Here is a 15000-nt window from a genome sequence, read left to right as displayed (position 1 = left end):
TTAGACCAGCAAGACTTAACACATTAACACAGAAAAGGAAATAATCTATATACAGAACAGTATAAAATGTGGAGAAAAAGAGAGAGAGAGAGAGAGAGAGAAAATGGGTTTACAAAACACACACAAAATATTTATTTAAAACATTAATTGCTTAAAATGTATAAATAAATACTCAAATGCACTAGACATGATGCCACAAACACTTTTTTGTAATGTCCAAATGAACTCATTCTTTCTTTTTAAACATGTTCAGAAAAGACAAATATTACTGGAAAATAGCAGTTGCAAAGTAAACAAACTTACACTAGATAGGAAACATACACAATAATTATGACAAAAGCACAAATCATATAGCTGCATCAAGTATTTTGGACAATAACGCCCTTTACCTTATATGTCTGATTAAAACAAGACAACCTTAGCTAAGTGTTAAGCATGATATTTTCCCCCCAAGTTAGTTTTTCACGATCTCAACATTTTTCAATGGCATTGCAGCAGATAAACTCACTTTCCCAATTTAAAAAAATTTCAAGCTCTATAGGAAGCGACCGCTTGTAATAGAGGATTATCAGAATCAACAACTGTCAATTAAGTCCTATAAAAGGAAAACCAACATTAGACAATCTGTACAAAAAACTCTACATTACATGACAGTGCCAAGCAAAAAAGACTTATGCTCATGGACCTATGAGAGTATCTGACAGAGTACTGAAAAAAAAAAAAAGCATAGGATACCAGACTTTTTATACAGGTGAGGGCACTATAAAATAACGAGAAAATCTTCAGTGAAACAATAACAGGTAGAGTATATCAGAAGACTCTGAGATAAATGTTGGAGTCCATCACAACGATCAGTGCTCGTTTCTTTACTTGTAATCAAGGTCATGGCAGATGCTACAAGGAATACAAAAAAGGATGGCACCCGGGAGCTGCAATATGAACAGCACCTGGTGTTAACAGCAGAAACAGACATAGAGGAAGGGGTCTGGGCAAAGTTCTAAAAGATGGAGAAGTGGAAAAGAGAAGATGAAATCAGTATCAGACAAACCAAGCTTATGGTGAATGAAAAATACAAATTGAAAAATATCTGGTTAGGAGAGTGGCTGTACAGATGCTGTGGGAGAGGTTCCAAGGTAATGAAATAACATAAATTATATATAACTGACAAATTTCAATATGTGATATTTTGGAATGATGACTCAAAAACAGACTAGACCACAGTGACTGACATGTGACGAGAGGGGGTTGGGGCAGAACAGTTAGTGCAAAAATTAGTAGACTTGGAAATGACGAACAGGTTGGAGGAAGGTGCAGGACATATAAATACCAGGAACATAGAGAATCCAAACAAGCATAGAAAAAACTCAATATGCATCTAAAACCTGTACACTTGAGACCAGAAGTAAAAACTAAGATGACAATGAGGATATGAAGCAAAGTTCATACTGAAGATGATATACATGTTCAACAGAAGTCATCTTCTGAACTCTATCAAGACACAAAGACCAACCACAAGACAAAGCATGAATTTTTAAATGGTCCTATGCAAAACCTAGTTAATGAGAGAGAGAGGGAGAGGGAGAGAGAGAGAACAATCAAGGTTAATGATAGAGAAGTTTTAATGAAAAAAAAAAAAGGTTACCCATTCCCTAAGGATAGAAGTCAAAATGATTCCATAATGCAATTACACTTCAATAAAACTTTGAATAAACAAAATCTCCTAAAGTTGGGAAAATAAACTGCAATTGCAAAATAAAAAAATTTAAACAAAAGTTATCACATATTAAGTCTTAAAGTCTTGCACAAAACCAAAACTGAATAGGGATTAGAAGACTGACGCTAACAGAAACACAAGGAAAGGTTTGGCACTCAGCAATACTGCTACAGTATAGCAATCAACTTGTAATGAGCTGACACGAGAGCAATGAAGCTTATACACAGACCATTTGGCTTATGGAGTTTTCAAAAGGAGTTACCAATGACTAAAGATTTCCATAGTCCCTTTGGGTATGGCAAGATTTGAGGAAGGTACAAAAGAAGATCACCACTTGGTTTTGATTGACAGAATCTATGATGAAAACTGCTCACATATGAGCGACTACTGGCCCATTTGTTTTCTTCAGAGTATTCCAAAAAAGTACTGGTGATAACTGGGGTCATTTCTCAATTCTGAAAGGAAAAATAAGCATTAAAATGAAATTCACCAAACATATGTAATCATAACAGAAAAAACTAATGACACCTCAAACATACAAGACCATAAAGCTTCAGATACAAACTACTTACTCTTACTACTGCATGAATGTCCAGTTAGGGCAGTCAAAACCAATTATAGTGTGAACAGTCGTCAATACAAATAAATAATTAAGATTTTAGGCAAAACCTTCCACGGGAAGAGAGGCCCAAATCCCTTCTACCAAGCACTTATTTGGTGACTACCTTAAAAAACAGATTTGGGAACCAACACGAATAGATTGAAAGAAGCACTGAGTAAAGCTAAGATATTTATACACATCATATGTAAGTTATCTTTCTTCATGGTTTCATATGCAATTATAAACCCTCTTACTTGTACTTATGACAAATAGCCTCTCATTGAGTAAACAAAACTGGTTAATGTAGCTCAATATGCATCTGCAATCTCTACTCAAACCACTTAACCTATGTTGTCGTGTGCATTGTGAAAGTACCTGAGATCTACGTCACATAGACTGATTCATATGAGGTGGTAATAACAAGATACAGAAACATAATAAATTTCAGACTTCTTTCTCATAAACCTTCCCCTTGATTGATAAGATTTGAGCATAACTACTAGCATCTTAGTGTCTGTTGAGAAATGCACAGGAACACAATGAAAATCCTCTTGCATTCAAAAGCAAACAGTTTCTACAAAAGTCAAAACAAATACAAGCACCATCTGAATCACTTACCATTTTCATTAAAACACAGACACTCAATTCTCATTCAGTAATGTAAATCACAATTACAACTAAAAAGTGAAAAGTGGAAAATGAAAATAAATTCTTTTGTTTCTGTAAAACAAAATCTCATGACCAAAGAGATGGACAAATAGACCTTGTCACAAACAGCAAAATAAGCAAACATGTACCACCTAAACACAAAAAACCCCCAAACCACAACCACTGGAATCATGATACTCAATTATTACAAAAATTTAAAGCAATGGAAATTATTAGAAAACATAATCTCGGTGAAGAATTCTCAACAAACTCCACTAAGGACCTAACAACTTCATGGGATGGCTGCTTCTGGCAGGTATGACAAGGGGGTTCCTCACAAGAGGGAGATGTCAAATACCTGCTTTGGAGGCTGTTCAGAACTGGATTACTCCTTTACTATGAATTCAGGCATAAGCATAAGGGCCTGGAATGTGTACAAGCATGCGATGTCTAACATATCTCTACCAGGAAAGTCTGGACACTTAAACCAGTCCCATAATTGGATACCAGAAGAGTTAAATTTAAACTTAATACCTCTGGCTTGTGAAATACGAAGTGTTGCTCAGACTTGCAACATATCTTAGCAGTCTAGTGTACTGGGTTACGAAAAAAAAAATCCCTATTAAATGAACAGCATAAATAGAAAACACACCAAGTGAATACCAACACAAGTCCTTCAAATTACTGAATAACATGAAATAAAAAATACAGCAGACTACATCCCATATGAGTATCTTTGTTAACCAAACACAGCAATAGAAAACAATGTTCCTTAAACACGCATATCACCTCCTTACAAAACTTGAAAAAACCAGTAAACTCTTCCATTAGATTCAATCAAACTACTCATACAATACCTACACTGTCTATGAATATGTACAGTAGAGTAGTAATTTTAGTGCAGGTAATTCCTTTTAACCTTCTAGGATAGCTGATGAAAGCATTATAAATTTATCTACGCGTATGGGATGATTTACGAAGAACATCTTGCTGTCTGCTCATATATGCAGCGCATCTTTTTACCAGCGAAATGGCTCAGGCAAGGCTCTGCCTCATGGGTGTACATGCGGGCTCTCTTGCAAGCTGTTTACTAGACCCAGCCAAACACTACTATGTTACAGTATTCCCAAAATCATGGCAAAGGAAGAGAAGTAGATCTAATGAGAGGAAAAATTTAGCATGGTTTCTTTCCAACAGTGAACTAAGAGAAAAAACAAGATTCCCGTTTACTTTTATTCCTTAAAACAACAACAAAGTCAACTGCATGCTAACAGGAATATAGGGAGGATTAGCTACCTATCTTGAACCATGCCTCTGCCACACAATTCTGACCAAACTAAATAAAAACCCATTGTTGTTATACTTATGTAACTTTAGGCAGCATAAGCATGCCAGATCTCTGCTGATCTAAAAAATGCAGATTATACATTTCCAACAACCATATTTCAGAATACAGCAATTATACATTTTCATAAGCCAGAATTTAGCTTTACAAGACCTCTTTTGCCCAATTTATGTTGAACACTGCAGAATAATTATTCCACAAGCAAGCAGTCAGCTAAAGCAAAACCTAGCATTCCTATTCAACTGGTGTTACATAACTGCCTAGCCTGTGTTTGCCTATGTTTTAATCCTTATCAAGAAATATAAATTTTCATAATATTCATTATTTGGAAACTTACCCACTGTTAAAGTTAGCTTATATCTCCGCTCCAATAGGCGAGTTGGCTTTCAAACAAAAGATTGAATGGCTACCCTGATGACTGTCTAGTTCACCTGTTCTCTGCCAGGTGTGTTTCGAATGTTTTAACTTTTGTCAGAATTCTCCTTGACTGCCCACTAAGTTTTGGGAAGTTGAGTGGGGTCTACTTTAACAGCAGGTAGCCTAAATATCCAAATAACAAATTTTATTATGAAAATTTATGTTATTTGGGATGAATCTCACCTACTGTTAAAGTTAACTGATTCCCACACTGAGAAGAGGACGGTGGGTAGTGCACCTAGACAAAAATCTGCTCAGCCAATCGAGCTAAAGGTTTCTTGCATGAAATCCAAAACATTCTTATCTGATCTGGAATCCTTTTTGGATCTTACTACCATCAGAAGTCGGATTCCATTCAGGGAGCAAGGCTCTCATACATGTGCAGCGAGGAGCAGCCTTGCGGAGAAAACCGCTTCAGTTCAGCCAGAATGAAACAGAAGCAGTGTGAGGGGACCCCTATGCCTGGGTCCAAAAGCCCTATAAAACGAGTTACTAAAAAAAAATACTTTTATGATATATAGGTATGCTCCTATACAAAATACGTACCTTCATGTTCCCCAAGATATTAAAATCTGGGATTTAAAACAAAGAGCCTATAGTATTGCTCTTTCTCTGGTTAAGAAAAAGACTATCTGCTACTAGTCAAGGGCTAAGGGCTTTACTGTTTTCAAACATGAATCTGCATACTGTACTTAAGGTAGTGAGCAGGGAAAATCAAACTGCACTTCTACTGTGCCACATTAATCCCATCCTCAAGTTAAAAATTGTCATAACACTAAATGAGGCTGCAATTGCTCTCACATTATAAATGTTTACCTTCAACAAAGGTAAAAGTTATGGAACTAGTTCTCATGCACTAGCCTAACCAAATGCATCACAGACAACCTCGTGTTCTTTGACAAAGACATTCTAGGTTTCTAAAAACAAAACAAAAGGTTAAATTTGCCTCTTTCAGGCTTAACCTTTGACAAAGACATTCTAAGTTTTCTAAAACCACAAAACAAAAAGTGAACTTGCCTCCTCCAGGCTTAACCATTGACAAAGACATCTAGGTTTTCTAAAACACAAAACAAATGGTTAACTTTGCCTCCTCCAAGCTTAACCTCAGACAAAGATGCTCTAGGTTTCTAAATTCATAAAACAAAAGGATAACTGCCTCTTCCAGGCTTAACCTATCAAGGTAACTTCTAATTGCCCCAACAGAGCAGAGAAGTGTTTCCTCTTCTTCCCCACCAAAGAGGTTAAATTGGAATTCTTGCAGTTCTCTGAAAAGCTTAGCCTTAACATCATTCTCAGCTCTAGGGCAAAAGGATAAATAGCATTCCCTTTACAACAGCTTTAAGGAGAGTGCTTGCAATAAATTTACTCTTTTAACTGCCAATATAGTGCTAAATAAAAGGAGGTTTCAGAGTAAATTATTCAATGGAACTCATTCCAGAGGCTCAAAAGAATCTTCTGATAAAATTTAGACCAACGTCTAAATTTCAGAGAGACTGATACTGGGAAGAAAGGGCCCCAATCTCAACACCTTAAGGTGCTGATTATCAGCCAGATCTAACAGATCTCAACACCTTAAGGTGCTGATTATCAGCCAGATCTAACAGCACATGGCACAATACCAAGGAAAGTATGGAACAATAACCTTGAAAGTACACAGCGAAAAAGTCTTACTACATCTAAGAAAACAGTGAAATTTCGATGTCTACAAGGTTCCAGGTGCTGAAAATTCCTCCAGAACAGCAACCTGAGCAATACTCAAACCGCTGCTTCTAACACAAAGCCACAGTTGTTTTCCACTTGATTAAGGATAGATCTCATGATACCTTTGAAAATCCCCTTACTGGGAGGAGACAGTCTAGCATCTCCAAGCGGTTATGTGTGAGATGCAGAAGTTAGTGGAAGTGCATGGAATTATGTAGTTTGAGTCGGTTTCTCCTTAACGGAAGAATAAGAGAGACATCTACCGAGAGGGCTAGAAAATTCGAAAATCATTTGCTCTGAGGCTACTAGGACTCTACAGGAGTCATTAAGCAATTCTTGAACTATCAGTCAGAATCAGGCCAAACTTAAGAAAACACATCCACTGCTCAAACCTGAGGGCCCTCAAAGGAGTCGTAATCGACTAGTTGTTCCTGTTCATCTGCATGCTAATAAGCCTACATCTGAGCAGTCCTCTAATCCCACAGCAACTGTAGAACTTGCGGATATAATGGCCACTCTGTAGGTAGTTTTGTTCTTTCTGAATCCTCCGTCGCCATGAACACTGTCCTACTGCAGAATGAATTATCAAGCCAATATCATGTTATTTATTTCACTCAAAGAAGCATACTTTCCACTAGTATGACTTTGTTTCTGACCAGGGATCAACCTGCTAGGCATCTTCGATGGTCTTTCCAATGCCCTGACATCTAGTAAATTTTACCAAGTGTAGTGCTGACCATTCTATGCTGTATGAAAGTGTAACAACAAAGTGTAACAACACTAGTTAACATTCTTTGTTTCGTGTTGCATGACAGCAGGAAAAAACAAAATCTGGATGTAGGTTTAAGAATAAAATGGTCAAATGTTGGTTGAGAGTCCCTCCTACAGAACCTGGCTACAATGATGGTCCTGGATTACTTACAAATTTAATGGACATTAACTGTAAGTCATAACCTCTTATGCTAAGACTGTACTATAAATGTGCCTGATTATTCTGATAAAATCCCTAGTGAGGCCATGTTTCCTAACAAAGAAAGCCCTTACCACTTAGGAAGCTTCCTTCAGGGCTAAAAGTCTTCAAGAATCAAGTGCCTAGTGCCAAGTGCCATTTCGTCTTCCGACAGACAAGCCTGCACATTCAAGTATCATCCCCACATCACTAGATAAGAATGAGGAGGATTTAGAGAAGTTGACTGAAAATCATAATGCACAGAGACTGAGCCAGGTGAAACAACAGGTCCTTGGCCAACTTGAACCAGTGATTCAGTAGAAAAGATTTCTTGCTCCTAAAAATCGACACCATCCACCTATGGGCAACAAATTCCCTGTGAGTACTTACAGAGGTACTGTACATGAACCCAAACAAAGCACCTTAAACAGCAATACCTCCTCTGCGAATACACCTTGAAGGAACTTGCATGAATGTGGATGTACTGGCATAAGAAAAATGTCTTCTGCACATCCACCATGACATCTGATCCTTCTTTTGGAAAGTCGCTAAAACCCTGCTGGAAAAGCCAAAAAGTATGGGGACAGACACTTCAAGTTATTCAGTCTCAATGTGTCCAACAATGACCACCAATCTCCAGTTGCTTATGGAGCTAGGAAAGTCAGAGGTAAAATCCCAATGATTTACTGCCTGGTCCATTTCATTCTATTTTACAACCTTCTACCAAAGCATGAGACTTCTGCTGGAGAAGACAAAGGAACAGCAATAGGAGATTAAACCAGTGGAGGGTAACCAACATGGAAACATAACTCTCCTTCATTGCCTCCACCATGTAAGGTCCTGCTCCCGAGTCTCTCTAAGCATGCCAGGAGGCTTGAAACTGGCCATCTACCAGAACCTGAGGGTTGAACTTATCCCGAAAGGTATAAAACAAGACTTGCACCAATATATCCTCCCTTATTGCCCTAACTTGTGCAACATAAGCATATAGAAGTATAAGCGTTCTCACTTCTTCCAAACCGAGTTAGTAAAGCAGACACCCCGGATTAGCATCCTCACAATTCGCAGACTCAGCAATTCGTGGGATTTTCTGTGGAACATATATACACATTATCTGCGGAAAATTCGCCTATTCACGGAATTTTTCAAAGAGAAATATTCACAAATTACTGTATTTTCATATTCTTGTGACTAAATACACTTTTTGTGATAAAACTATTAAAATTTTCAGGTATAACTATTTTTAGAGGGTTTTTTTGGTGTTTTGATCTATCAAAACGGCAGTTATAAGTGTTTTTACAGGGGTTTTAAGTATTCGTGGATTTGAGCTATTAGCAGGGGGCAGTGGTACGCATCCCCCGGCAAATCCTGGGAATTTACTGTATAAGCATCAGAAATGAGTTAAAAACTAACACTCTTCCTCGAACACATGCTGGCGCCAAAAACCCTTAAAGCTGGCTTCACAAACTTCCTAGGCTAGCGCCAAAAGCCCACTAAGCTGGTGCCTCAACCTCTCTAAGCTGACTCAGAGAAGAGGCAATATACTGAGCAATAGTTCAATAAAAGATTAAAAACTTCAACAATCTAAACTGAGACTTCATTCAGCATGTCCAAAGCACTTGTCAGTCTCAAGTCCACCTCTTCACAAGAAAGAGAAAAGAAACCGAACCTTCTACTGAAGATGGTTTAAGCGCGATTAAGCGGCTGTGTCCCTGGAGTCGGATTCTGCTACTTCATAAAAAAACAGAAAACAAGCCCCAGAAGACCTAAAGGGAGCTTTGCGCGCCTGAGTACAAGGAAAGTTACGAAACGCGCTCTGATTGAAGGAGAAAGCTTGGGTTCTCTTCTCCAAATATTTAAAGGGCGCTGAAATACTCCAAGACAAGCAAGACCTATTCTCTATGTGGTCTCCTTCCTCAACTAAATGAGGATGAAGCGACGCGCAACACTCCTGCAAATGCCGATCAAACAGAAGGAGATCCTCTGATTCAAACTCTTTTACCACCAGCGGGGGACAGGAGAAAGCTGGCGACAGGAAGCGGCACCTGACGACAGGAGGTGACAGCAGCTGAGTACTGCATTGCATCCACGACTTGATGAAAGGGAGACAGTCTGAAGCAACTCAGCCAAGTCCACACGAGTGACCTAAATGAAAGAAAACGAGGCACCAAAAGAAAATGGGAAATGTTGGGAAGAGGTGTTACAATGACTCTCCTGCCTCATCCGAAAGCGGGTCAACAAACTTGACAGATTTGGAAAGAGAAACATTAATCGAGGCAGAAGTAAGAGATTTGCCGACAGCCAAAGACAAAGCATACAAAGAACGAAAATGTGCATTTCGATGGAAAAGGGGAATAGACTAGCAGACAAGGATTTAGAATGAGCAAAAGATGAGAGATTGGTTAAACAATCGACTGATTCAACATAACATCAGAATACGTAAAACTTGCTACAGACATCATTATTTTTAATAAAACTGTCTACACCTACATAATTAGTCCTATAGGTGCTAACAACCTCATACTAGGTGCCAATGACAGTAGAAGATACACACATAGCGAAGATTAACGTTTACCAAAACAATCTTTTGGCTAACTCATTATATGAGACAATGAGTGTGAAAAGGAGAGGGAACACTAAAATGATCGTCTTGAGAAGGATGTTAACATGTATATTATACTAATTCTAAATACAGTCAATAAGACTGTGAAAAGAGAGAAGTAGGTAGTGGAGAGCACAGAACCCCATTGCCCTGAGAACCGACCGGTTCCCTGGTAGCTGACTCTTTTACAAAGTTCCACTATCGCAGGACAGTCTAAGGCTCGGTCTACGAACAGGTGAAGGCACCAAAACCATACTTCTAACAGGGGAACGTGAAAAAGAACGCACATTATGGGGAGATTCGGAACACTTCCTTGTCATGAACTCAGTTAAAATTGTAACAGAACTTAAAATAAAATAATGTTAACGTCCTGTTCTAACTTCTCGATACGCTTTTCCTGAACTGAAAGGGGAGCAGAAGGCAGAGCTACCCAAGAAGTCTCAATACTAGCAATATCAAAATGGCTAGCCTGAGTAGGGATAACTATTAGCTACAGGTGAAGGGACAATTCACTAATTGCTTTTGCAATCTATCAGCTTCCTTACTTTTCCTTTACAGTATCTGACATATTTAAGCACAGAGTCCTCAGACCAATCCCTACATTCCTCATACCTAGTTTCGAGATCACACACTGTACCCCTGCAGCCGGTACAAACCCAATGTTGATCTACTTCAAATTTTAACATCCTGTTTACACAAAAACCATTCCTACATAGCCTGATGTTATTGGTTTTGTTTCTGGTGGAAGACATCCTAGGAAAATGAAATTACAATACTGTAAACTGGTGCAAAACAACCAAACTTCACAGAATACCAACAATTGCCTATGCACAATGGCGGCTAGGAGAATTCTGACAAAAGCTAAAACATTCGAAACACACCTGGTGGAGAACAGGTGAACTAGACAGTCATCCCAGCAGCCATTCGATCTTTTGTTTGAATGCTGACTGGCCGATTGGCCAGGGGATATAGGCTAACTTTAACAGTAGGTAAGATTCATCCAAAATAAATACAGTACTGTATATACTATAGCCTAAAAATATTATATTAGATAAAATATGACAAAATTAATGAGTCAACCACGTGTAGTACATACATACATACTGACTGTCCAAAATCTCTCTCCGTACAGAGGTGCACTTAACTGCAACATCTCTAGATTGAGTCACTGTTAGTGTCATGACTGAATTACCTACAACAGCGTGTGTCTATTGTCTACAATTTTATCTGTTGATAAAATTATTCAAAATACCCCTTCCATGAGTCTGTGATTGTTACTGACTCAAGAAGCACCAGTGAAGCATATTTCTCAAGCAAAATAATTGAGTTCCACACCAAAATGACACTTTGGATGGAAAATAAAGAGCAGAATAAATGCTGATAATCCTAAAATGGTTTAGCCAGTGAGTTCCATCTTGCAGATGGCTAGCTTCAAGATTTGTTATTAAATGTATGGTGATAATTCTTTCATAAAATCCTAACACCTTATGGGTTATCACCTTCACATACCACAACAGCCCTTTACTCATGTCAAGTGAGGAAGTCTTTTCATTCTTAATCACAATCACACTTACCTATTTACACGTGTATAACCTCGAAGCGCCCTGTTAATCATCACATGGAATGTGGTCACTTGGATGACACGAAGGCATTATTAACTGTTCTTCCTGACTTGCTGCTACATCTGTTAAAAAGGAGAAAAAACTTGAGTCATTCAAATCACTGCAATGGGGCTGAAAACTTGAACTAGTCCCCAAAATGTTATTGGTGCTATCTAGCTTATGTATATTATAACTATTGCACATTTTCATCTCCAGGAAACTACAAAACCTTAAATGAAACTCACTCCTTTGGCATCTGCTTAAGAGCTACCTGGCTTCAGCCCACCTAACTTCTTTGGCATCTGCTTGAGAGCTGCCTGGCTTCAGTCCACCTCACTTCTTCGGCATCTGCTTGAGAGCTACCAGGCTCCAGTCCACCTGAGATCTTCTTCAGCATCTGCTTGAGAGGTACCTAAAAAAATTTTAAGGTTACCATACCTGAGATGTTCACCATGACTTCCTACAAGTAAAATATTAAAAACTTTTACAAATATACAGTGCATGTACTTGGAACTTACTCAACATTAACCATTACAATGGTCAATACTGTACAGGACATCAGTTGTGTGCTCATGTATAGGGTATAGGTCTTATATATTTTTGTAAATTTTACAAAGGCTCACTCATCCTAGTAAAAAATTACTATTAGAAAAAGTTCTAAAAAAAGTTCCTATTTTTGATAAATGAATATTTGAAAAATTGAAAATATTTGCCGCAGTTCATTTAATGTTTTGTGTTTTTTCTTCACAAGTGTGCATTAAAAAAACATTGGACAGATTAAATACAACTTCTGGACAGAGATTCATTTCTTTTTTATTTGCAATTTATGGCAACCATTTTCTTTCCATATCATAAACAAGGAAGTGGCAACCAACCTCCAGTGGTTAATTACCACAATGCTGCACCATGTAAGTCTTATATATAATTTGATTTTACCTCACTCATCCTAGAAAAATTTTAGGTTCTTGAGTCCACTGATAAGCTTTGAAAAAATTTAACAGCTCAGGGTTTGGTGTTTTTGGCCCAATTGCATTAAAAACAGACATTATTAAATACAAACTACAAAGATTCAACCAATTTATGGGTTACATATTAAACAACAGGACTCCTACAACCATAAGATGAGCTACCATCACTACCCTACTTCCATGGATGAGAATACAAGAAATTCAAAATGATGCCTGGAATATTCTAGTATCAACACTTGGTTGCAGTGTGATGACCTAACCTAAGTGTGACAAGTAAACTGAAACGACCCCAGTTAAAGTTACTTAAATGGTCAATGATGATTAAGCATCCAGGGGTGGTCTCCATGGTATGAGAATGACCTGAGTATGTTTAGAGTACAGTAACCCATCATTTATTTGCACTAATAGAGCCATAAGGGTGTAAATTCTGCCAAAATGCTGACATTGAAAAAGTGCCTAGGCTAACCTGGGCCACTGATAAATTCAGGACTGCCCGAAATCCTTAACCTAACCTTAGCTAGTCATTGAAAACTTACACAAACTTGTAAAAATTGAACAGAACACCACAAACATTGGAGTTTTTTTAATTTCATCTTTTTAAAATACATTAATTTATGCACAAAACAACTAAAACATACCTAGATCTAGACTACAGTAACCAAGACTACACAGCACTCTTATAGTGACTGATAACTATCACCAAATACGAAACAGACACAGAGCATGTAATATATGCTTGAACATATGCGTAACAAATGCTGTGTATGTACAAGTAAGAGGAAAATAACGTTCAAGCTGAGCATAAAGAGGTAAAATTTTACTTTAAACCATTATTGTATTTTGAGCTGGAAAATATCATTTCCCTATCTTTTAATGTGTGCTTTGACCATTTCTAACATTTGTTTCGTTAGCAAATGTCCTAACCAACCACAACACACCACACCTAACCTAACCTAGTGTACAAGGGGGTTACATTAGTGCATGATATGTTTGAAAACATTTGATAAACTTGCCTTATTCTGAAATTAGAACTATCCATGCAATTATATACATACTGTACATATACATACATAGGAAAATTATATTTTCAAGTTCAATACACGGTATTTAAGGGTTCAACTTCTTAAGTAGTCATCCTCATTAGGCTATTCGATTTTCTTCATGTCTTGCCTAATCCAGCCCGACCTAAACTAGCTTAGGCTATAACTAGCAGTCTATGGAAAATATTCACCAAATTAACCAAAGCTCTCCTGTTACTATTACTATTGCAAATTAATCAACCAAGCAACTTAATACCTGTGCAGTAACGTCAGCAGCCATTTTAACACTGGCTTACCCATAAGTCATTAAGCCATGCAAATTTGGCTAGCCTTGGGTAATAATGGCTTAATAACTAGAAATATATCATTTTAATAAACAAGAACTTTATTCGATAACGAAGTTCGTGATTCTAACTTCCGACCATAACGTACCAGTAGGCAGGCTTCATTGTCTATCATACATTATGCTTAAAGTCAGTTACCGTAAATTAAATATTAACCTGAATTATAACACTACGACGATAACATTGTTAACTTACCATAAGTCATTGATTTCAGTTGATAATTTAACAGAGTTTAACAATATTAAGCGATATTTCACTGACACCGGCATTTTATTTAGTTTTGTAACCAGCCACTGTGAAGTGTACACTCGCAGATTCAAGTTGCCAGACTCGATTTTTTTTTATTCTTATTTTGATTAAAATCGCGTGTTCACAACTTTCTCAGTGCGCGCGTGTGGGCGTGAAATGGATAAGCCATGAATAAATTTCATTATTCAAGTTCATTTACACGCCTTTTAATGATGAATTCAAATATAAAACAGATTTTACCGGTTTACTAAATTCCTCTTGGCAACTGCTATGGGTGAAACCGCCGATGTTTCTGGTAAAGATAATATATGATAAATATAAAATTAATGGTAAATATATAAGGCTAACATATAATGGATAAAAAAACAAGTAAACAAATAGTAAACAAATAAATAAATGAACGAACGCTCTAAATTTGGCATAAATACCTATGCAGTTCCGTATGAGTTACTGGATTTTGGCTAAAACCGATGACGTCATAATAACAAGCCCGTCTGAATCTCACCTACCTCTTTGGTAATAATAATAATAATAATAATAATAATAATAATAATAATAATAATAATAATAATAATAGTTGCGAGCAATTGCCCAATATTCATTTACGGTGATATACTGATGTGTAGGAGGTAGCTCTCGTGGGGTGTAAGCATTACAGCCATTGCATCCTGCGATCCCGTCCTGAATGATGCCCTTACGAGAAGGGCGAAACTAGTCGACACCCCACGAGAGCTACCTCCTGCACATCACTATACCACCGGAAATGAATATTGGGCAATTGCTCTCAACCATTCCAGCGCAAGAAAAGCAACTGATAAGAC

The 15000-nt window shown here is 37.5% G+C and overlaps 1 long non-coding RNA gene across 1 annotated transcript in view; it reads right to left on the bottom strand.

The window, feature by feature from the left end:
- The window catches only part of LOC136832213 (uncharacterized), a 13967-nt gene extending 2015 nt beyond the window's left edge, over positions 1-11952 (bottom strand). Inside the window, exons 1-3 of the long non-coding RNA XR_010851123.1 lie at positions 11824-11952; positions 11552-11661; positions 1-2169 (exon numbers count right to left, since the gene is read on the bottom strand). The exon at positions 1-2169 is cut by the window's left edge and continues 2015 nt beyond it. This is a non-coding gene — a long non-coding RNA (uncharacterized lncRNA). The remainder of the gene's footprint in view (positions 2170-11551; positions 11662-11823) is intronic.
- Positions 11953-15000: the final 3048 nt, after the last annotated feature.

Source organism: Macrobrachium rosenbergii, chromosome 49 (genome assembly GCF_040412425.1).
Source record: "Macrobrachium rosenbergii isolate ZJJX-2024 chromosome 49, ASM4041242v1, whole genome shotgun sequence".
In the NCBI taxonomy this organism is placed as follows: Eukaryota; Metazoa; Arthropoda; class Malacostraca; order Decapoda; family Palaemonidae; genus Macrobrachium; species Macrobrachium rosenbergii.
Note: the sequence above shows the minus strand (reverse complement) of the source record. Positions and strands in the feature narration are given on the sequence as shown.